Source organism: Oreochromis niloticus, unplaced genomic scaffold, assembly GCF_001858045.2.
Source record: "Oreochromis niloticus isolate F11D_XX unplaced genomic scaffold, O_niloticus_UMD_NMBU tig00007662_pilon, whole genome shotgun sequence".
Taxonomy (NCBI): domain Eukaryota; kingdom Metazoa; phylum Chordata; class Actinopteri; order Cichliformes; family Cichlidae; genus Oreochromis; species Oreochromis niloticus.
The window spans coordinates 40,349-47,091 of NW_020328701.1; the positions used below are offsets into that span (position 1 = coordinate 40,349).

General features: G+C 38.6%; 1 long non-coding RNA gene across 1 annotated transcript; it reads left to right on the top strand.

Moving 5' to 3' along the window:
* Positions 1 to 2,322: 2,322 nt before the first annotated feature.
* LOC109200875 (uncharacterized) lies at positions 2,323 to 6,107 on the top strand. The gene is made up of 5 exons (XR_002060923.2): positions 2,323 to 2,485; positions 3,300 to 3,398; positions 4,473 to 4,764; positions 4,915 to 5,044; positions 5,213 to 6,107. It is a non-coding gene; the product is annotated as an uncharacterized LOC109200875 (long non-coding RNA).
* The last annotated feature ends 636 nt before the right edge of the window (positions 6,108 to 6,743 follow it).

The window sequence follows — 6,743 nt, forward strand, 5'->3', positions numbered from 1 at the left end:
GGTTTTGTGCGACTTCCATGTTCAGACCACAGTGAGTCTGTGAAAAGGGTTGTAAAGAGAAATAAAGACAAGTATGAGAAGAACTCTGAGGATATTGAGAGTGCACTGGAAGAGTTTGAACAAAATAGGGACGTTGTGATTGATGAATGGTGTAATCTTGCTCCTGAATCTGAAGTTGTGAGGTTGCAATGTGATGAGAATCTTCCTGAGAGACATTCTGATGATGAGAACGAACAGGAGAATGTCCCCGACTACAGTCGTCAGTCTGATGCTGTAACAGAGATCAGAGCCGTCAGAGAACAACCTGCAGTCAATCCAGCTGTGGTACGTGTAATGTATCAGAATCTGAACCAGAAGCAGGCCTGCGTGTTCTATGCTATAAGAGACTGGTGTATTCAGCGAGTTTGTGGTTTGAACCCAGATCCATTTTTCTTCTATATCAACGGTGGTGCAGGAACTGGAAAGTCTCATCTGATTAAATGTATTCACTCTGAAGCATCAAAGATCCTGAGCAGACTGCCTTCTAATGCAGAAGAAGCTGACATATCAAATCCAACTGTTTTACTGACGTCATTTACCGGGACAGCAGCTTTTTCTATCAATGGCTCTACATTACATTCCCTACTCAAACTACCCAGGAGTCTGAATCCACCCATTCAAGGACTTGGTAACCAACTGGATGAAGTCAGATCTGAGCTTATAAATGCTGAAATTATTGTTATTGATGAGATTTCAATGGTTTCAAAACCCCTTTTTGCCTATGTGGATGCAAGACTGAAACAAATCAAAGGCACTCAGAGACCTTTTGGTGGAATGTCAGTTTTAGCTGTTGGAGATTTTTACCAGCTGCCACCAGTGCGACAGTCTAAACCTCTCTGCGTTTATGATCCAGAACAGATTGACCTATGGCGGGAACATTTTCAGATGATCACTCTAACCGAGATCATGCGTCAGAAAGATGATGTGGCCTTTGCAGAGATGTTGAACAGGATTAGAGTCAAAGAAAAGACAGATGAGCTTTCTCAGTGCGACAGAGATTTGTTGTCACAGGCTGTGACTGCACCAGAAGAATGTCCAACTGAGGTCTTACACATTTATGCCACCAACAAGAATGTTGAATCCCATAACACATATCCTGAAGAAGCTTCATTTAAACATTATAATCATCAATGCAGACGATTTCCAGAAGGATAAACGTACAGGCAGAATGGCACGAAGAGACAAACCATTTACAGGTGGGCGAAATGATTTATCCGACACCCTGAACGTCGCTGAAGGAGCTCGAGTCATGCTAACCAGAAACTTGGACACACTAAACGGTTTGGTCAACGGTGCTTTTGGTATACTGATAAAGGTGGTGAGATCTGAAAATGATGGACACATAATTAAACTGGGGCTCAGAATGGACAACCGGCAGTCTGTAAGAAGCAACCGCAGTGCTAATGCAGCATCTGATGATCTGGTTTATATTGAGAGAGCAGAGGAGAGCCTGAAGTTTAAAGGAGCGGTACGCAGACAGTTTCCTGTAAAGCTCACATTTGCCTGCACAATCCACAAAACCCAGGGTCTTACAACACAGACAGCTGTAGTTTCAATGAAGAACATTTTTGAACCAGGTATGGCTTATGTTGCTCTCAGCAGGGTGACGTCTCTCAGTGGACTCTATTTGCAGGACTTGGATGAGAACAAGATTTATGCCAATCCCGAGGTAACTGCAGCGCTCCAAACCATGAGACAACCCAGTGTTGAGGAAATGATGCCTCTTCTTCAAGTCAGAGAAACATCCAGCAGACCTGACACTCTTACACTGATCCATCACAATACGGAGGGTTTGCCATCTCACATCAGTGACATCAAGAGTCATCATGAAATGTGTTTAGCAGATGTTTTTTGTCTCACTGAGTCTCACCTCCAAGGCTCCTTTGTTGCAGAAAGTCTTCATTTGGACGGCTACACCATGTTCAAACGCAACAGACATGTGTCCTACACAAACTTTCCTCACATGGCCAGCAGAAGTGGTGGTGGAGTTGTTGTGTATTTGAGGAATCATTTTCAGGTTCAGGTAAAACATTATCTGCATAATGTCACTGATCTTGAGTTCTTAGTGTTAAAGGTTCAGGCTCCATTCCCTGCACTAATTGCGGTTGTGTACAGACCTCCAGACTACAGTTTGACACCATTCATGCAAAACCTGGTAAGTCTTTTAGATTCACTTGAAATAATGGACTGTCACCCAATAATTGTGTGTGGAGATTTTAATGAGAATCAGTTACAGAGTGGAAGAAAACAGATTCTGGAGCAGTTTCAGTTGAGAGTGTATTCACAGCTGATCACTTCTGCCACTACAGACAAGAACACCCTGCTTGATCTCATTTTCATTTCTCAGCCACAGCAATGTCTCCATTCAGGTGTCCTGAGAACATATTACAGTTACCACAACCCTGTGTTTTGTGTCCTGTCCTCCAGCCAATCATGAAGTCGTCTGGTGAGTTTTCAAACACATACAGATCATGTTTGTTATAGAGTTTACTGTGTGTGGGATATAAAAAAGATTTTGTGTTGATAATGGAAGGCTTCCAAAAAATTGGCTTCCCTGCTCTGTCTGCAAGAAGACCATTGTACAAAAGCTACCTTGATTTTTATTAACCCTTGCTTTTTGGAATGGTCAGCACATTGTAGTCAAATCATGGCTAAACTTAATATAGAGCAGGGAAGATCGCCTTCTATTTTCATGCAGCTCAGATCTGGAACATGCTGCAACAAAGTATTAAACTGACATCATTTATTGTAAATTGTTCTATCTATTTTTAAATGACTAATTCTAATAATTTTAAATTTCATGATTTTTAAATGTCATCTATTTTTCTTTTAACTTGACTTTACTGTGACATATGTATCTCAACACTGTTAAAAATAAGCTTTCCCACAAACTGCTTTCCAAATGTTAAATAGTAAATAAAAATCCCTGATATATGCAGGTCTTTATTCTGGGCTATATGAATACATACAGACAATCATGTTTTTTGGATTATAGTAGATATTTTTTTGCAGGTAAACAAACGTCAAAAGTTTTCAAGTATGTTTAGGCTACCAAAGATTTCTATAATAATATATTCACAGGAGAAAAACATTTTTACAGGCAACAGAATATGTATGAACACAGATTTACACGCACATGTAAAGTTTACAGTGGAAGAAAACTGAATCTGGAGCTGTTTCAGTCGAGAGGGTATACACAATTGATCACTTCTGCCATTACAGACAAGAACACCCTGCTTGACTTCATTTTTATTTCTCAGCCACAGCAAAGTCTCCATTCAGGTGTCCTGGGAACTAATTACAGTTACCACAACCCTGTATTCTGTGTCCTGTCCTCAAGTCAATCATGAAGTCTTCTGGTGAGTTTTGAAACACACACAGATCATACTTGTTACAGAGTTTACTGTTTCTAGGACATAAAAAAGAGTTTTTGTTGATAACGGATGGCTTCCCAAAAATTGGCTTCCCTGCTCTGTCTGTAAGAAGACCATTGTACAATAGCTACCTTTATTTTTATCAACCCTTGCTTCTTGGAATGGTCAGCACATTGTAGTCAAATCATGGCTAAACTTCATGCAGAGCAGGGAAGATCTGCCTTTCTTTTTTCATGCACCTCAGGCCTGGAATATGCTGCAACAAATTATTAAATTGACATCATTTGTTTTTCATTCTTAAATATATTTTGAAATGACAAATTCTACTAATGCTTTTGTCATGATTTTTAATTGTCATCTATTTTTGTTCATAGTTCAGTTTACTCTGACGTATTTATCTCAACACTGTTAAAATTAAACCTTTCCCTTAAAGGGCTCTCCACATATTATACAACAAATACATAAATCCTTGACAAATGCAGGTATTTCTTATGGGTCATATGAAAAAATACAGTTAAACTGTGTTTTCTTCTTTATAGTAGTTTTTATAGAATCAAGTTTTTGGATCAATTTATCTTGTTGATCATGTTTACAGGTACAACACTCTTCAAGTATCTCTAGGCTACCAAGGATTTCTATCATTATTTATTTAGTAGAGCAAAATATTTTATAGGTAACAGAATATATATGAAAATTGATTTCAATGTAAATGTAAAGTTTGTAAATCCATTTTCTGACTTGGCCTTTATCTGGGTGGGTTTGGGTTTGGGCGGATAAAGGCCAAGTCAGAATTCTCTTAGCAGCTATTTCTGGAAATAGCTGCTAATAAACAAAAGACATCAGAAAGTATGGGCTTTAGGTGTAGCCCATACTTTCTGATATATTAATTAAATCTACTAACTGACACCCTATAGCAGCATTACATTCACACTTGGGGGCTTAGTTGGGTATGTGAGCGGTGTTCAAAGGACTTTTTTTGGGTAGATGTATTTTCTTCAGACAGGGCAAAAACAGTCCTGTCTCCTTTGTGGTGAAACCGTCAAACCTCCCCATCCACAGCTGAACCAACATCATCTTTAACACCATATTCATGAACTCCTGATCCCAACCTCATCCATCACTGCTGGACAACACAGAGACTAGATGCCAAATACAGACTGCTGCCTTTATAACCTGCCATACCAGTGTATCTTCAGCGGAGAAGATGACACACTCATCACTCTACCTGCTAATTCATCTGCAGACCATCACCATTTTGCCACACTCCACACCTCTGAAACCATCACTGATGAGTTATGCTGAAAAATCTGTACTTCCTGTCACGCTACAGTGATCCTGAGACCAAAGAGAGGTATGATTCTTTGTCTTTGATTAAAAAAAACAATTACATGTCTGCAGTTTGAATTTATTTTCTGCTTATTTCATAAATGATTCTGGACTCAAACAATTGAACTTGTAGGCACTTTTCAAGTTTACATTTACATGTTGTCTCTCTCTGCAGCTATTGTTGTCTTGTGAATTCTTCCATTTCACAACTGACACATTAAAACCTCATCACAGAGCTCTTGTCTATTCTCACCATCATGTGACTGTCAGATTGCTCTGGACCCTGGACCTGCAACAAATATGAGGTATTTTAAAATAATTCATCGTTTAACTTCTCTGTAGTTTTTAGTCTTTAATACCTATAACATGGTTTTCAATGTACCTTTCAAAACATGCTTATTTTGTGAGACTGCATTTCAGCTTCTTAGACTGTATAAAGTACTCATAGTATTACTGTTTGAACACTCTTATAGTGACCATCTTTTGTGACTTCATTGCTACTGATCAACCACCTTGGTCCAGGAAGATAAGAGGGCTGCAGCCAATCTTTGAATCAGTTTGTATCACCAGAATTAACAAACGATATCAGATATATGAAAATGAGCTTTCAACAAATGTGGATTATTTTTTTTATTGTGTCTTGACTGTGTTGCAAGAATCTATATAACTTGTTTGTGAAAATAGTAGATTCACATTTTTCTTAACTCTGTAAGAATAGCAGGCTGGATTCATACAAACACACAGCTTTCAATCTTCAGTTGTAGACTACACAATATTAATCATGTAATTCTTTTTGAGAATGAGAAAAACAAACAAACACTGCAGTGATCCATTCTCTTAATGTTTCTAATTTGAAATGTGAAAAAATGCATATTGAACATGATAAATCATTACATCTCATATAGTGTTTGTTTGAATCCTCCCTTCATATGGGGTGTCAATTAGTATATGAGTACAGAACTTGTGTAACACTGCTTTCTCCACATTCTTTTTTATAGTATTCTAATATATAGGTAGTTGCACACACATACTGCAGGATCTTAATGGTAAAGTCTGTTTCAAAATGAACCCCTGCTTCTCAGACCATGATTAACAATCCCCTGTAGCTGTTGAAAAGTGCATAGTTAAAATCTACTGATATGAATTACTGTTTATCATTTCTTTTGAGGAAACACAGCTGACTTCAGTTTACATAACAGTGCAACCATAACTTTCATGTATATGACTTTACAGTTACTTTATGAGAGATTCCCAGCTACGGCACATTGGTAGCAGCAATATGTCAAAACCCTTTACAAGTTAAAACAAAGAATCATTCACTGTCTAAGAAAAGGCAGTGATTTATTTCCCATCGAATTGATTTCACAACTTTAATGTTTTTTATCCCTCTTTCTCTCAATATGTGCAACAATTATTCAGCTGTGTTACTGTCCATGTCTGAAAAGTATCACAAACTGGACTTTATTTAAATATTATTTAGGCCCCATGTTTATCAAATTCATACAAGTGAAAACAGAATCTCTCAAAGAAATTGACAAAAATCCTCTTCTTAGCTTTCATGTGGTTTTGAAATATGTTGTTTTTCTTGCCATACAAAATGTGTACAAAACCTATGCAAACTGGATAATATATTTGGCATACCCCTTCGGCGTCAGCTGTGGTCTCAAGGCTGGAGCTGAACAACAACACCCTGATTACGAACTGTGTTGAGACTGTTCTTCCCATTCTATGCAAAGCCACCTGGGTTGGCTGGAAGACTGTTTACTTAGCCTGGCAGGGCAAAGGACACTGTCTCAGCTGAACACTGGACATACACACACATGCAGATGTACACTCATTCCCCCTGCCCCTCCAAACGCCTTTGACACTTATTTCCTTCCGATGCTGATGGTGGATCAAGGAGACCAGCGCATAGGCTGCAGGCCCGGATGTACTGTCTACATTGGCTGTCTCTCACCCTTTACCCACCCCTGTTGCTTGTCATGTTTCTTTGGTGTATTAAGA